Raw genomic sequence first — 19,111 nt, forward strand, 5'->3', positions numbered from 1 at the left:
AGCAATCTGGCAGTTATGATATAGGCAAAGGATCTATTCAAATTATTATACAATAGGTTTATTTCAAGAAATGATGACTAGGATACTGGTCATTTCAATAGAAGGATCATATGTAAAATTTGTTTCTAATGCTTACAACATTATATTTCAATGTCAACGATGATATTAGATTTATATAAAGACAATATTTTATTATAACTATATTCAGTTACTGTAATAGGAATGAATGAATGAATTTCTCTGTACACATTAACTTATAAATGCTGCCTGTATCCCCAGAGTTCATACAGTTATTGCTTTAGGGATGAGGCCCATAGTTGTGCAGACGTCTGCTTGAGAGACCCACAGTGACACTGGGTTAAGCTGTAGGGTGACAGCACATGAGGAAGGAGGCAGAACCTTTGACTGACCTTTTCCTAGCCTGTCTATTTAAGTCCATTTAATAGTCTATAATCTTTGCTTTGAAAAAATATGGACACTGACAAAAAGCTTTTGATTGTAATGCATTTAAACCCAGTGTGAACTGCTGTCCATTTGGTTGTACTGGCCATACAACACTGTAATAAACTGAATTTTGCAGACCTACCTCCACTTCTATTAAAAAGCATGCCAACAACCTCAGTGGGAAACACAAGCAAGGAATTCACGAGATAAACAATTATATCTTTATTATGTTATGAAAACATTATTTTTGGTGGTATAAAAATCTGTAGTTTTTATGAGGGCTAATATAGACTATGCATGAATGATGATTTGGTTGTATTTATACATTTAACATGGATATTTTAAATCTGACTGCTTTATATGGGGCTCAGTCAATATCTTCATTCACATAATCAAGGAATAATGTGGTCTGAGCCTGAATGGCAATCTCCCTATACTATAAGACTTTAGATAATCTTTAATTGAGTGTTTCTTTTTTGTGTGTGTGTGGTACTGGGGTTCCTGGAAGCCCTTCTACTTCTGGGCTACACTCCCAGACCTATTTTATACTTTTTTATTTTTGGAAACAGGGTCTCTTAAGTCAGCGCGGCTGGCTTTGAACCTGCGCGATCCTCCTGTCTCAGCCTCCCAAGAGTAGGGATTACAAGCGTGCGCCACCACACCCGGCTAATAGAGTGTTTCTTATTTGTCCTCTCTGGCAGGGGTACTTGTCTGAACTTCTACATCTATCATCTAGTGTTCTCCAGCATAGCATGTGACAACAGCATCCTTTTGCTTTCTCTGGCCAGATGAAAGTCATCTTTGATCTCTCTCTTACTCATATATCCAGGCCATCAGTGAATCCTGTGAGTTACAAAATCAAATACCTCTTAGGCCTTAACTTTTTATTATTCCTTCAACTGCTCCTGTACTAGTCTGAGCCACCATTGAGTGTCATCTGGATTCTTGAGAGAGACTCCTATCCAATCTCCTCACATCTAGCTTAGTTGTGTCCACACTAAATCCTGCTCAGAGTGCCATCAGAAAATTTGAAAACACATCTGACCATATCAATCCCCATTTCAAAACCCACTGGTCTCATTAAAATAAAGCCATCATTCTCGTGAGAGCCTAAATGGCCTCATAGAAGTAGGACCTTGCTTTTCTTACTCTTCCTTCCTCCCAACTTGCCTTCCTCGCTCCCTCTTTCACCTCAGCATCTTCACTAGCCCCTTCTACTCCAGCCATATTCTGCTTTGTGCCTCTGCCTCTCCTGATGCTCCCTCAAACTAGGTTTTTCCTCTTCTGTCTAGAATCCTCTTTTCTCATATTCCTATATAAGGGTTCCTTTATCTTTTTCATGAACTTGCTCAAATGTTACCTTCCAGCATGGCCTTCCTGACTGCTATCTTTAAAATCACAACTCTTCACTACACAGAATACATTCCCTTCTCCAACAGTTAATGGCATCTGACATGCTTTCCCTTTGTCTCCTTGACTTCAAATCTGTGTCTTATTCTCTCCAGTGGAATATAAGTACCTTTGTGGAGAGAAGACTTTCCTGACAATGTTCTTTACTACTATAGTCTAGTATATAAAATGGTGCCTGAAATACAAATTGTGAATGGATCTACTTCTACACAGGCCTTATGCACAAAGGAAAACAATTACCTTATTGGTTTGAAATCTATATTTCTATTATCAAAGCTAAGTCCATGCCAGTTTAAGAGAGATCATTAGCCTTCATCTGAATTTTAGCACATGAAAATGCTGGAAAATCATATTGAAAATGTACATTGAGACTTTTATATCAAACTATTCTTCAATAAATACTACAAAAAGCTCTGTGTTAGACAATGTAGAAACTTAATGGAACTAAAAAGAAAGGTCTTTACTTATAATTTAAAATTAATTAGAAAAGGTACCTAAAGACCTAAATCTATGATGCATAATTAATAATTAACTATCAACATCAAAGAAGCAGTTTATTATGGCTGGGCCTTGGTTTCTTCAGCTGTCAAATGTATTTGTTGAGAAATAACAGTAGGTTGTAAAATTTTGCTTGTGGATTTTTTATAGGTCCAGAAAACTTCTGTAGAGAATCTGGCTTGATCCCTTATAGAAAAGACTGCTAAATAGCTGAGCTTTAGGCCATGACCTTGTCTTTATGTCAACGACAACTGTTTCAACTAGAAAAGCTCTATATATTTCATGGTTTTGTTTTTTGTTTTTTGTGTGTGGTGCTGGGGATTGAACCCAGGGACATCCTACCTCTGAGCTACACTCCCCACCTAATATTTTTTATTCTTTATTTTTTTATTATTCTTTATTTTGAAACAGTGTTTCACTAAGTTGCGGGGGTCTTTACTAAGTGGTTGAGGCTGGCCGAGAACCTAGATCCTCCTGTCTCAACCTCCCAAGTACTGAGATTACAAGTGTGGGACACCACGCCCTTCTTATTTCAGTTTTCTTTATTAAACTGACACCTACAATTTTGTTAAACCAAAGAGACTCAGCCCTACTCCCCTAAAAGCTGAAGTTATACCAATGTTTTAGTAATCTATAATTGATGTATTTTTATAGCCTTAAACACCTCAAAGGTCATGATGTACATACACAAACTTATCAGAGCCAATCACTCTGAGAAGAAGAGCAGGGGGAGGGATTAGGGAGAGAACTGGGGATGGCTCAATGAGCACTATATGCATGTATGCTCTATCACTCTGAACTTCAACAAGTTATATGATTACAGTACACCAATAAAAAAACAAATACAATTTTAAAAACCCTATAACAGTTAACAAAATATAATTCTTGAGAAAAATCGTGAAAGGCAGGGACTTTTGAGATTTGGTACGTTTCAAATATGTTCACTGTGAGGGGTACAGTGCCAGCTTATATATAAAGATTTTTAAATCCAGATGCATTACAAGTATCTACAACATCAGACTTTGCTGTGATTCTCTAGTGTATTTAAGATGTTTCTTGAGGTATAAATAAATAGCTGTTATACTGGCCTTGTAATCCCTCATTTTGAAAAACAACAATAAAAAGAAGCATATACGTTTTGTATCCTGTTCTAATGTAGCTTTAGGCATGGTAGTAAAATAAAAAATCAAGGATGATTTACTAATAATTATTCTTCCCTTTATTACTTCACTCCCAGAATGCCCAAGGAAAAGGGTCATAAACTGGGAGTTCGTAGCACTTAATAAACTAGAGCTAGCTCTTTTTAATTTAAAAATTTCCTAAATATTTAATAAAAGGGCTTCCTAAAAATGTACTTTCCACTACTGACCTCTTTTTATTTCCAATAATTTTTATCCTTAGTTTCATTACCTATTCTTTAACAGTAAACTCCCTTTTAAATGTATATCTGATTTGTAATAATACCTTCAAAAGACAGTATGTTAAGCCTGATAACTAATATTACATTTGTTATTAATTACTATAATAGAAATAGTAATATATATATATATATATATATATACTTTTAAAGTATAATTTTAAAATGATGAGTAGTTAAACTATTGACAAACTGTGAGCATGTATTGGCCCATTAAGAATTAACTAAAAATCATTCCTAGGCATATATAAATTTCAAGAACAGAACAGAGAATATGCCTTTTTTTATTCTCTTGGGATACATCTTTTAGAAATAAAGTTAAACAAGACATATTAGTTGATGTTTTTCTAACAGTATTGACGATGAAGTGTCATGAGGGACCCCTTCCTCTCAAACATGTCATCCTTGAACCATATCATCTTTGAGCTACAGATATCATACCACATTGTTGTTCATAGTTCATATTTTTACACTGTATTATTTTATCTTTGTAAAGCATGAAGAAAATTCATAGAGATTTCTAGCATCCCAATGTAACATTTGTGTTTCATATGCCTATTTATTTATTCTAAAGGGACAAAAAAAATGACCAAATGTTTATGTTTGATTGATAATCCCTGGTGATAATATAGAGAATGAATTGAAGGGAGAGAGTTGTATATTTTATATAATTAGGATTATATAAATAAAGGATGCTGTATGTACTTCAGTTCTTATCATAATTCCATTGTAAGCATTTACCCATGGTGGTGCCCCACAAATGATGTGCCATTCAAATAAAACAGGATTAAATATATTGCACATTCCAACATACCATAATTTTAAAAAATGGTTTCATTATATAAAATAAATTTGTAACCTCAAGAATAAAAAATATATTGAAAATGTATGTACATACTAACCAGGTCATCTCCATTTAACAGTATAATTCTTCCTGTTTATGTCATTTTATTAAAATTTAAGGTAATTTTAACAATTATATTTCTTACGTTCTTTGCCTTCATCTGCATTTCTCTGCCAGTAAGTGAACAGTGTTTAAGAATAGTGCTGCTGACTTTTTAAATCTACTTCCTCATAAAATACAACTGGGTACCTTATTCTCTTAAGCATATCTATTAAATATACTAAAGCTACACATAATCAAATAGCAATTTACCATCATTCACAGAAAATATAAACAATAATAAAAAAGAACCTGTAATTAAGTAACATATTACCTTTTATAATAATTTTGAAACCTTAGCTAGGGTTTTCTTTCATGGCTAAACTATAATTTTACTTATTTATACTTAAATCACATCTCATATATTCAAATTGTTGTTTTTTCAATGTTTTCCCATTATCAATTTTCCTTCTAAATGATACCCAGGTGTATCCATTTTAGGTATGCAAACAAACTTGCACTCACACTCCCAATAGCCCAGTCACAAACTTGGTCTAATAAAATAAGTATGTCAAGTAGTCATTTTTCAGGAAAAACAGCTTAGTTCAAACTTTCCAAATATACTCTCTTAGGATTTAAAACATCACTCGCCTAATCTTGCCTACATTTGAACTAAAAAAATATATTCAGATAATGTATCTTTTATTTGTTCTCATTAAACTGAGGTAAATGACCTATTTTTTTTAAATTTTCTTCTTATGGCTTTGCCAATCATCCATTTCCCTCTTCTATCATATAGCTCTCAATCTGCAGGAAATAGTCTTCTTCAGCTGTCCAATGCCCAAAATGAAAAATGTCAAACTGTCAGATTCCTAGAATCACTTCTACTAAAGGAAAATTTAAAATCAAAACACTGTATACTTACCATAAATATTGAATTTGGAAATATTATCATATTGTTATGAAACCTGACTGCAACAATGAAAATACACAGACTATTTAGGTCATATAATGAATCATAACTAGATCACCGAAGCATTCTTGCTAGTGACTATCTGTAAAGATATATAAAATATGTTTTTAAACAGTTGTACTTCTGTTAAAATGGAATTCTGTCTATTGTTCCCTTAGCCTGTAAGAGCTGAGAACAGAAGGGTCTTTGATTCTCCTTTCAGTTCTTCACTGGTGCCCAACACACTGCCTCTCCATAGTAAGCATTCAGTATACTTACTGAATGATGAATGAATTAATGATTTAATGAATTAATATATGCCTGAAAATCAATTGAGTCAGATGCCCTTAACTAAATGCATCCAATCAGCATCAAATAAAGTCTGAGAAAGCCATCTGAAGAAATTTAGCTCAAAATCACATTGAAATCAGGAATATAATTCTACCCAAAGTAGACTGGAATCAGTAATTCATACCACATCTCAGTGTGAATAATGATGAGCTTCTGTGGGTTTCTCATGTTCAATTTAATTTTAGGAGGTAATAGTTGTTGCATCCCAACCAGCCTTCAAAATATCTTTTAGCTGTGTCTTTGCCAATTTAGATGTGTATTTGCAAACAGTGTTGCTACAAAGATCGGGACAGAGATGAAAAGGGAGACATTGTCAAACACCTTCCCATGAAACTCACATGAAGGACCACTTTTATAGAAATTGAATGTGAAGTCATGCATACCATTAAATCAATTTATCTGTAGTCCCCAAAGTGTCCTTTCTTCTGCTTTAGAGAAATCATAAATAGCTTCCGCTAATATAAATAGCCCAAAGCCACATTTAGACTAATGCAGCTTAAATGAGATTTTAACCCTAGACCTCTCTTTTTTAAAAGCTTACTTTCTAATTGGATAGTGCATTTTATAGAAAACTGATGGATATAATGTTGATTAGGTTCATACAATGAAGGAAAAGTTGCCACCCTAAGGTCAACATCTGTTGACTCTGAAAATGACAACCAGTATTCACAGTTTGAGATAATGGCTGTCTATGATGGGGTCATTAGCAATTCTACCTCATAACTTCTAGAAAATTCATAATAAATGCAAGTGCAGCAAAATCTGAAGGAGACAATTTTTCTGCCACAGTGCTTTTTGTAAGTCCTGCCCACACCGCTTGTAGGTTAATAGAGGTGCCGCAGTAAGGTTGGACGCAATCAACTTTGATTGTGGGCTTCTTGGAGCTGGTGCGTTTTTTGCCTTGAGTCCCCTACACAGGAATGCAATTAAGAAACAAGCAGTTTAATGATGTTAATGAGTGGTACTCAGAACACAAAGGTGTTGGATTAATCACCAAGTCTGAGAATGATTCAGGCATGGGCTTTGTCACTACATACATTTTATTTTTACCAGTCTCTCTGGGTCTTTGCAGTGACTCCTGAGATGTGGCCTGGATAAGCTTGTGGACAAATCGGTTTTCTGCAGCCTGCGTGCCAATCAGTTCTTTTGTGACAATTGACGTGGTTAGCAAGCATATTCTCAGAAGTGCAACTAGAAAGGTTCTCTCTGAAAGCAAAATGTTGACATTCATTTCAATTCTGAGCTGTTTAGTATTTTGAAGCAGCTTTTCCAAATTCTTCCTGGATAAAATGAGACTAAAGGGTTTCTAAGAATATTTATTAAATATTACAGATACAAATATGAATAAATATATAAACATATCTGTGTGTATTCCTACCTATAATCTCATATTAAAATTATATTTTAATCAACCCCAAAATACATGTTGTTTAAAAATCAAGTCACTTTAGCACCTAAAAAAGTAATAAGTAAATGTTATAAAATAAATAATTTTGCCCTATCTTTGTATATAAATAGACAGTAAAGAGCACAAACTGATCAGAAGTAAATGGGAGAAAGATAATCATGTCTAATGTATTTTTCAAAATGTTACAGATGCTGTTGAACAACCATACAAATAATAAGAGCATGCACTCACTGAGAAAGCTCTTTAAACAACAGATCTAGTAGGTATGGTTTCAAACCATTGTTTTTAAAATAGCTAAAAGTAAATCTTTATAGAAAATTATATTTTTCTCTATATAGTTTGTTCCAAGAAAGAAGGAACAAGTCAGGTCAGCCAAATACCAAATAAATTGTTTACCACTTAGGAAAGTATAAATTCTAAAGTATCACAGAAATGTAATTGAATAGGAAATAAGAGAACAGAGAAGTGGTTATGGAAGGTAAAATCATACCTATTAAGAAAAAGAGCTGGGTGAGATGCGAATCTCAAATACAATCTTTCTTTCTCTCCACACGATTACTTGTATAATATCATATATGTTGCAGTTCTTTAAGACATAAAATTGACTGATTATTGCCCCTTAATTTTTTCATTTTTAAAGACTACATAACATTTCCTCTTATTTAATAATGATATTACAGTCGTTTTTATGAAAAGAATTACATTTAATCACTTAACATAAGGTCACACAAAGTCCATACACTTTTAGGGGTGAAATAAGTAAACTGAAAAAAGTCTCTTTTTAAATATAGGAATGCATGAGGAGAATAAAAAAAAAACTTTTATTCCAATGGAAGAATATTATTTGACATCCCACAAACCTTCACTGAAAGAAAACACTGTGGACATTTTTTCCAGGTATCCATATATTCCCACATCATTTATGGAACCGGATTACAGTAGTGTCCAAATCAGTCATTTACTAGAAAACTGTTTAAAATAGAGACTTTCTAATTCCCAAACTCTCTGATGTAGAATCAGAACAGAACGTACATACAAAAGAATTGAAATCTATGGATGGGTTAGTAAGCGAGGAAAAGGGATGAGAGAAAACAGGGGAGTAGCATTGCATTTAAAAGCCAAATCTTTGGATTCTTTGGAGTTGGTTGCTTAACTCTACTTTATAGACATCTTCCCTTTTATTTTCTGTTAGTTGATCATAATCCTGTTATTCTGTTTTCCATGTGAATGTAGAGATACCAGCTTTATATCTTAACTCTTATGTGTACCCGGAAGTCAGGAATTTGTTTTTTACAATACTAAGGATTAAACCCAGGGGTATTCTACCCCTGAGTTACACTCCCAGTTTTATATTTTATTCTTTCTTTCTTTATTTGTGGTATGGGGGTGGAACCCAGGGGCTACCTCTGGGCTACATTCCCAGACCTATTTTATATTTTCTTTGGAAACAGAATCTCACTGAATTGCTGAGAGCCTCACTAAGTTGCTGAGGCTGGCTTGTTTTTTTTGTTTGTTTGTTTGTTTGTTTTGGTTTGTTTTGGTTTGAATTCCTTCCACTGCTTTTAAAGTCCTTTATTTTTTTAATTTTTAAACAAAATTTTTATTGAACATAAATGGTATACATTTAAACTATATTTGGTGCCCTCTCCCCCCCACCACCCTTTCCCCTTCCCCCCTACCACCAATGGTTGTCCAGGTTAACCATGTCATATTCATAATTTTACACATATTCTGAGGTAGACCCTCATTAATCAAGATCAGCCTTCCTCCTCTCCTATCTTTCCATTCAAACTTTGCTGATATTTCCCCTCCATTATCTGGAGTCCCACTGGTATCCTCTATGTTTCCTAGTTTGGGCATATTAGAGGAAACATATATACCTTCTCCTTCTGTGCTTGGCTGATCTTACTTAACATAATGTTCTCCAGGGCTTTCCATCTTCTTGCAAATGATATAATTTTGTTCTTCTTTATGGCTGAATAGAATTCTATTGTGTGTATTTCCCAAAGTTTTGCTATCCATTCATCTGTTGATGGAGATCTGGGTTGGTTCCATATTTTGGCTATTACAAATTGTGCTGCTATGAACATAGGTATGCATATGTTGCTGTATTTCTCTGAATTCAACCCCTTTGGAAAGATACCCAGGAGTGGTAGAGCTGGATCACATGGTGGATCTATTGCCAGTTTTCTAAGGAATCTCCACACAGATCTCCATAGTGGCTGAACTAGTTTGCATTCCCACCAACAGTGTAAAAGAGTTCCTCTTTCCCCACATCCTTGCCAGCATTTGTTGTTATTTGATTTCTTTATGCTTGCTGAGGCTGGCTTTGAACCTGTGCAATCCTCCTGTCTCAGCATCCCAAGTGCTAGAATTATAAGCGTGTGCCACTACAACGAGGTATTTTATTTTTTATTTTGAAACAGGGTCTCACTAAGTTACAAAGGGTCTCACTAAGTAGCTGAGGCTAGCCGCAAACCTGCAATCCTCCTGCCTCAGCCTCCCAAATACTAGGATTAAAACAACATGTACCATTATGCCTGCATTTTAGGGAATGTATTTACATTGAATTTATTAAAGCAAACCTTGGAAATAATGCTATAGAAGGCATTTATTTTTTGTAATGACTATGAAGCCTTGAGAGAGTATTAACTTTACAAATTTAGAAAAACTTGTTAATGGTCCTAAGAGCCCAAAATTTGGTCTCTTCAATATTAAACTGTGTTTATTGAAATTCATGTTCTGACAAAAGTGATTAGCTGTTATATATATTCACATTTCTCCCCTTATTCCATCTAACACAGTTTGGTATCTTTAAATGAGATTGAAACAGAGAAAATGACATCTTGAAGTTGGCTTATTTAGCAAATCTCTGTGTAAAGAGTGGTATTTTCATAATGAAAATGCTCTGATGGTTTTAAATGTGTGTTTGTATTTAGTTTGTTTGTTTATTATAATATAGGCTTTGATGGGTTATTTTAGGCATTAAAAAGAAAGTTTAGTGTTTTCCCTCAGAAGAAAAATCTACATTAGGTGCTAGTTAACCAACAAGTAAAAAAGAATCACCAGCAGTTTTCTCTTCTGCATCAATGTTTCATTGCTACCATATTGTTTTTATAACCATGCATGCATGCTAAAATTTTTTTCTAAGATTAAAAAATATAACAGAACTTTCCTTGATCCTACTGTCTCTGATGTCTACCCCCCTTCCCAATCATGGTTCTTTTATTTTTCAGCAAATTGCCCTGTATTTATTTTTGTACTCTTTTTATGTGATTTCTCTTCTCATATTCTCCCTTAAAACAGCTCTAGTCAGAATTTTATTCCTGCCAGGCGTGGTGGTGCACGCTTGTAATCCCCGCGCTTGGGAGGCAGAGACAGGAGGATCTCGCAGGTTCGAAGCTAGCCGCGTGCGCTGGCTAAGGAGACCCTGTTTCCAAATAAAAATGTAAAAATAAGTCTGGGAGTGTAGCCCGGAGATAGAAGGGCTTCCAGGAACCCCAGTACCACAAAAAAAAAATTTATTCTTAACATCCCACCAAAACTTGACTTGCCAATGTCACCAATGCACTCCCCATCATTAAATCTAACAATTCAGGTTAAATTTATTTAATTCTACTTCATTTAATCTTACCTTTGACATTTGATAGAGTCGATCACAACTTCCTTCTTGATATATTTTTGTCTTCTGCAATACCACACACTTTACTCTTCTTTTATTTCAGTGGTTTCCATCATTCTTCTAATGTCTAATAACAAAGTGTCCCGGATCTCAATTGTTGTCTTCTACTTTTTACCTTGATTCTCTCGTGTCCCTTGTGTTCTTACACAGTTCCTATGACTTTGAAATAACCCTCTTGGCCAATGCTGTCCAAGTTTAAATCCTCAAACCATTTCCCACTCATAGATTCTATACCTCTATACCCAAATGCCTGATTTATCTATATGCATATCTAAAGGACGTATCAAATGTAATACATTGGAAAAGTTTCTGACTTTCCTCACACTTTTCATCTCAAATGATAGCAATTCCTTTTGTTCAGCCACTGAAGCCAGAAACACTGAAGTTCTTTATAACTCCACTATTTGTCTCATACATTAAATTTCAACACACCAGAAATTCTAATACTTCTGCTTTCAACAAATACTTGGAATCTAACCAGAATCGGTCACCACTACTCCTAAACCATGGGCCAAACCATCTTCACCAGTAGTATGAGTTTCAGCAATGGGCTCTTAAGAGATCTTCCTGAAAATATTATTGCCTCGTCAACAATCTACTACTTTTTTTCATTCAATAATATATATTTATTTTTATTGTTTTTTGGGTATAGCTGTTGTATTAAAAACTAGATGAAAAGGAAGACACAAAGAAATCTTTTAAGATGATAGCTTTGCTTACTATCTGAATTATGAGGATGGTGACACCACTATATACCTTTGTCCAAACTCACCATATTGCATGTGGTCCGCTCTTATTAAAGTTGTAGGATTGGTCCTTCTGAAACTCACATCACATATTGCACTAACTTGCCACGTGACTTTGCCTCTTATTTTCTGTTTGGTCCCTACTCCATTGCACTCACATGCTCATCTTTTGCTATTTGTTGAAAATGCCACGCCTGGTCGGTCTTGACTTAGACTCATTACAGTAGTTGTTACCATGGTGACTCGGTTATTTTTCTCCAGATATAGTTACAGGCAGCCCAATGCTCACAACTTTGCTCAAATCTCAACTTCTCCCTGAGGAACACTCATGATACATGATTTCTTGCTACTTTGTCTACCTACTCACTCCCTGATACAACATTTTTTTACTCTAAAATTTTTTACTTTTATTCCATATTACTTTTCACCTCTTGGTATACCAGATAATTTATTTATGTTATTTTTATCATTTATAATTTAGCAATTCCCACTAAAATGTAAGTTGCACAGGAGCTGGAATCTTTGTTTCATTCACAAATGAATTCTGAGCTAAAGGAGTGACGAACTTGATAAGTAGGTGTATATTTGAATTCTTGGAAAAATTTGTAACTTTAAAGTGTATATTTTAATGTTAATGTTACTATATCTTAATGTTACCTCTGCTGTGATGTTGAAATATATATTGAGATTGTAGAAAAATTATGAAGAATGAAAAATTGAGCAAAACCTTCCTTTCCGTTGAGACATATTTTTATAAGAAAACTTACCTTGCTGTGGTAGGTAGAATTCTAAAGTGGTTACCAATATAGGCCCCCTATACCCATCATTAGGCTACTAAATCCCAGGACCCTGAATATGAAGGATACTTACTCTCATGACTATGTTATATTTTATGGCACAGTTGACTTTTAGAGAAATTATCATGTGTGAGTACTACCACTGAACAGCTCTTACAAATATGCAAGTTATTTTTTAATGTATTTTTGGTGCATTGTAGTCATACATCTTAATGGACTATAAGAGGGTAGAGGCAAACATGCACACATCACTCAGTATGCAAGTTCTTAAAAAAATAATTGTAAGTTTAAGTGTGAAGGGGATCCAACAAAAAGAGGAATCTTCATAGCTATCTTTGTAGATGGAGAGGCAATATGGCAGGGAACTGAGAACATTCTTGAGGAATGGAGAGGTACCTCTTGCCAAAACCAGAAAGCAAGAGGGATCTCAGTTATGACAGCACAATGCATTGAATTTTTTTCAACAACCTAAATGAACTTGGAAGTTTCCCCCAAGCCTTTGCAATGACATAGAGCCCAGCTACACCTTGATTTCCACCTTGTGGTACCTGAGAAGAGAAAATGCAGGCACACCCAGGCCTGAGTTGCTCACTTCCAGAATTTTGAGTTAATGAAAGGTGTTGCTTTGAGCTGCAAAGTTATTGCAGGGATCAGTGGAGCAGCACTCAAGAACTAATATATTCTTGTTTTGTTTTGCTTTACTTTTTGTTTCTCTGCTCTACTTTTAAACCATAAATCACCTAATGCTCATGTCCTAACCTAGAAAATCTTTAAGAAACAGAGTTTTTTAAAGCATGAAAATAAGACTAAAATAATATAAGCATAAATCCTATGTAAGGGGAATAGAAAAATATCAAGGCAGATTTAGACAACTAAAATTTTAAGATCATTTGGCATTATAATATGTAGAAGTAGACTCAAGCCCCAGTGTTCCAGAAAATTATGATCATTTGCAAAATGTTTAACCTAATTTGACCTATTTTTCTTATTAAGTGCAAAGTTGGACAAGATTAACTCTAATAATTATTTCTAAAAATTCTATGATTGAGCAATCCTGTGGTTTTAAAATTATAACTATTTATAAATTCATATAGACATACAACATTTTTTATGAACTCTAAGCATTGAGGGCTAGAGATGTTGCTCAGTATTAGAGCATTTGCTTATCACGTGTAAAGCCCTGCATTCAATCCCTAGGATCTTAAAATATACATAAAAATAGTGAATTCTGTGTGAAAATATTTCTTTATGACTTTAGCAACAAATATTAAAATAATATGGTACGTTGTGCATAATGAATTTAGTTGCTATATTTTATCAATATGAAATAGATGACAAATAATGATTTAGAATTCTAAGGAAACTCTCATAAAGACTGAACATCTGTAGTGAAAATTTAATAATACCAATTTGAGCCACCAGAGGGCTCCCACATGATTCTTTCTAACATTAACAATTTTAAGAATTACTCAAATTTTGTAATTGGAAATGAGAATACTGAAGATACAATAAGATATTACTAAGAAATATAATGAGGAGCATATACCTTTTTGTATATATTAGAGTTATAATAATTTTGTTATTGTGAATAAAGCTATAGAATACTCAAATCATCAGATAGAATTACCTCCTACCCTTTGTATGCATAATTGACTCTCAACCCCTTTTCTACAAGTTTAAAGTGAGATTCCACTCCCAGTCACAATCACGTAAATAGTGAGAAAAGTCAATATAATTCTATAAACCATACTATTTTAATGTAAATATGCAGATATGATTCACAGTTATCATTACTCAACTATGTTCGTAAGAAAGTTTCTTTATAAATATGTGGTAAATTATTCCAAGTTGACTCTATTTTTCTCTGTGTTAGAAATCTACTGGGACTTAGAAATTAAACCTGACCAGCCACTTTTGTGAGGGCAGTAGTTCAGGGCTCATCTCTGGATTGACTCCAAAAGCCAGAAGATGCAAAACTCCATAAAAACAACTGATGACTTTTCAATATTCAAAAAAAAATTTACTTAATTATTAAATGCAGTTCACTAGGAAAATTTAACAGAAAGCATCTAATCTGAGAAATGTTTGATCTACTGAGAATGATAAATATAATGTCACTTGTGTATCTATTAGCTTTTATCTTAAATTTATAGTGGTTTAGCTCTCCTCAGACAAATTAGGAATTTCTCTTTTCTAATTCATCAATGTATTTGGCTGCCTTAGTGCTTCTTGAAGTAATATGTGGTGTGTGTTTGTGTGTGTGTATTTCTATTGTTGTGAAATATATATATATATATATAGTCTAAATTTTTAGACTATATATATTCTAATAATATATATATATATTCTAATTTTTAGAATATATATATATATTCTAAAAATTAAAATGGCAATGAAAAAGAATTTGTGCATTCAAAGTACAAACTAATCTTGATTGTAAATATGTCCAAGATAGGGAAATTAAGTTTCAAATTCTTTCCACAGGTAAGAAAAATCCAGTTTAATAATTACCATTTTTACCATGATTATGTTTATACAAAAATTCTAAAGATACTAATATATTGTAATCATTACATTGTTTTCTCATAAGAAACAAGGTAGCAGGTTAATCAAACTTTAATGAAATATTACATAATCAGATTGGCAAAATTCTAAATTAGAATAGTTCCCAGGGCAAATGTCAGGTTAGTGAGCCTGGTAGTGATATGGAAATAACCTTATTTAAACTTCTCTCTCTTCCTCAAACTGTGGTGTGTGTGTGTGTGTGTGTGTGTGTGTGTGTGTGTGTGTGTCTCACTGGGGATTGAACCCAGGAGCATTCTGCCTTTAGGCTACATCCCCAGCCCTTTGTATTTTGGGGTTTTGTTTTTGAAACAGGGTCAAGCGAGGTTGCTGCTCTTGTTTATTCTTTACCAAAAAATAATATTTATAAAAATATGTCTTGAGAATTTTTTAAATTACCATAAGTAACCTGTAAGTGTGTTTTGGGGAGTATTTTTATGCTTATTAGCTATGAAACTACTTAAATTCTCAACAACATAGATAATTAAATGAATGGTTTTATATCTAAACTATGAAACCCAATGTAGCCGCATGTTCTGCTTGGGAATGCTCCCCAAGATATATTATGTGGGGGATAAAAACAAGGTGTAAAATATGTATAGAAGGAAATATCACTTTTGTTAGGTAAAACAATGTTTCATATATGTCATATATATGTTTATATATGTCATATATATATGAAATATCTTGTAGAAACTCATACATACGAGAACAAAGGAACAAAAAAAGATAGAAATAATGGGAATGGCTATTGCTTTCATTTTCACATTACAATATGGTTTTCATTTTATATGAAAAGCTGGGGTTCTGTAGCTTGGTTGTTGTAGGCTGTTTTATCACCAGGCATCATCTTGTGAGTAGAATTATTGGCTATGTTCTTTCTTTCGTATGTCACAAGGAAGGTAGCATTTTAATGTGGACAAAATGGGTCTCATTTATTAAGGTCTTCCTGTGCACCAGGCTAATTCATTTAAACGTCACAGAGCCCATTAAGGTGGGTATTTGTATTATACTTATTTGATGAATGCAGAAATGGAAGCACAGAAAAACTAGCCTAAAATGACAGTGTGAGCAGCGTCACACAGCTACGCAACTCCACAGCCTACATTCTTCTTATCCTTTGCCATCCGTACATTAAAACACATGCTTGAGATGTTTACAGGTTATACATCCTTTTAAAATGGAAAAGAAAATAAGGAAAGCTTTTCAGTGCTCTTTACTCTTCAGCTAACATGTGTCTTTTCAAGGTTACTTGCTTTCATCCGGTGACTTAGTAATATTTTCTGTGCCAACCTGCCTAAGTCTATATATTCTGGTTCCTTGATTGATAAAGCCCCCCACCTCCACAGGAAATCAGATGCACAGGAGTGCCTGAAAGTAGCTGATACAGCATGTGATTGGAACAATTAGAGTAAATTGAATGCATAGAATTATTGCTCAATTCCCAAGTGCCAACGTTTCCTCCTTTTTCTAGGCAAGTTCAATAAATGGCTGGTTACTAATCAATTTGAAATCTTTTACTGCATGTCCTAGTTCAGGCTGTACTCAGAATTTCAGGTGCCAGAAATTCAATGTTCAGTTTATCTTTTTTTTTTCTCCCCTTACATTCTGTTTTCTACCAAATACTTTCAGAAATTTCTGATTCCTTCTGTAGTCTAGCAGGGGTGAAATGAGGTTCAAGTTAAATCTGTACATTCTGCTTTTTGTGACTAGCACAAAAGCTTGGTGGTGGGGCTTATAAAGAGAACTAAGGAAGGCCTGTGTGGAAATTGTCAACACACGTTCATATAATTTCATTCCCTATACCAAAGGTAATTGAGAATTGAATTTAAGGTACTAGTTGCCCTATGAGGTTCCACAGAAATGACTGCAATTTAAAATAGAAGGAAAAAACAAAACACAAGGGAAAAGTAAATTCTGCCCAAACTACTAAGTTGAAAGTTCATCAGAGTTCATTTTTATGATAGTTGGGCACTCTAAAAAAAAAAAAAATCTTAAAATACTGAAATCGCGCTGGCTTGCAATCCCCATGCTTGGGAGGTGGAGAAAGGAAGATCACCCAGGTTCAAAGCCAGCCGCGCTGGCTTAAGAGACCCTGTTTTCAAATAAAAAGTAAAAAAAAAAAAAAAATAGGTCTGTGAGTGTGGCCTGGAGGTAGAAGGGCTTCCAGGAACCCAGTACCACCACCACCAAAAAAAAAAAAAAAAAAAAAAAAAAAAAAAAAAATATATATATATATATATATATATATATATATATATATATATATATATACATACATACATACATACAGAGAGAGAGAGAGAGAGACTGCCTGCCTAGCCCAGTAACCAAAAGGAACATTTTTCTTTTTCTGTGTAAGCATTATATTTATTTTAGTTCAAATTAATTATTTCTGCTCAATCGAAATTATAGTATAGTACTTTGTTCAAAGCTCGTTTTTCAAATCATGTATTTTCAATCCCACATTCAAAATAAAAGAGTGAAAGTGAAAGACAGTAATGGTTTTCTTGCTCCTCTCTAAGAAAAATGCCCTGTAGAAAATAGATATGATGGTGTTTCATCACCAAAGATATTGATGAACAATTTATGTTAGAACCAAAATAGAAAAAGAATGCCATCTTGCCTAGCAGCCAGAAGAAATTATTGACACAAAGGAGGAAGAAAATAATTTGGGATTATGCTGTTTACTTGAATTCCAGCTGATTACACAAAGGATTTGGGGATTCTTGAAGTCCAGTAAGGGACTGCAAGTGTAACAATAGAGCCAGAAATAAAATTAGTACACAGTCATTCATAGCAAATTCACTTATAAAAGTTAGACTGATCATTTTTCTAAGCTTTCTAATTGTTCAAAGATCAGAAAACCTTAGATCCAATATAAGATTTTTTATCTTCATATAAAAATTAACTTCATATAAAAATTAATTGTCTAGGAGATGTGTAGTTTTCATAATACTAGAATGAAACATATTTCACATGGATTTCAGTAAGAGTGAACACGAATGTTTCTAGGTCACCACAGAATTCCTGCCAGTTCGGCAGCTTAGTTTTGAGGCCCTTATTTTGTCCCTACTTTTTAATGAATTTTTTTGGCTCAACAGAGCCATTTGATTAACTGGTTACAAGGACCAGGGTACTATCATCAAGGGAATATTGGATAGCCCAGATCTCATAATGTCCCTGCAGTTTGGATGTTGAATACAGGCAATGCTTTCTCTTTTATTGTTCTGTGATCATAAAATGGCTTTCTCCAAGGTGCCAGGATACTAACTATGTTCTATAGAAAGGCTAATTTATGACAGATGGAGGTTCTGTCCCTAAAGGACATAAGACATATTTCCAAATCGTTGTGGCACATACATGTATACACTAGCTACCATGTACATGGTGTAAATAAATTGCCATATAAATTCGTAAAGAGAAAGGTCATTGATGCTAGAAGGCATGAATATAGTCCGTGTGAGGGAAATGGACTTATACAAAGCCATGAGTCAGTGATTCTCAGGAAGAAAAAAATCAGAGAAATTCAAAAAAAGAAAAAAAAAAGGCCCATGTTTCAACGCACAGACAGTTGTCCTACATATTGAGTGGAGTTCCAAAGTCTAAGATTTATACAAGTTAGGTGATACCTCAATTCTATTCTAACTAGAGTAGAAATTTTGTTGAAATCCAAAGGAATTCTCTTAAAGCTTATTTAAAGCTTAGATGAAAAAATCTTGGAGCCTGCTGTGAGGCAAGGCCGGTGCTGGGCCTCCAAGGCCAGGATAGGAGCTTGACGAGGGGTTAGACCAGTGCCAGGGTCAGCAAGGCTGGGATCGGAGCCTGCCTTGAGGCAAGGCCGGTGCTGAGTCATCCAAGGCCGGGATCGGAGCCACCCGAGGGGCTAGGCCTGTGTGTGGGCCAGCGAGGCCAGAATTTGGGCCTCCCATGAGGCAAGGCCAGTGCTGGAACTAGCAAA

General features: G+C 34.3%; 1 pseudogene across 1 annotated transcript in view; it reads right to left on the reverse strand.

Annotated features, from left to right (window-relative positions):
• Positions 1 to 19,111, reverse strand: part of LOC308272222 (centromere protein K-like) — a 160,888-nt pseudogene that overhangs the window by 114,374 nt on the left and 27,403 nt on the right. The window contains exon 2 of the transcript in view: positions 6,672 to 6,865. The product of the transcript in view is annotated as a centromere protein K-like (transcript). The remainder of the gene's footprint in view (positions 1 to 6,671; positions 6,866 to 19,111) is intronic.

This window comes from Muscardinus avellanarius (assembly GCF_963383645.1).
Source record: "Muscardinus avellanarius genome assembly, chromosome: 13".
Classification (NCBI taxonomy): domain Eukaryota; kingdom Metazoa; phylum Chordata; class Mammalia; order Rodentia; family Gliridae; genus Muscardinus; species Muscardinus avellanarius.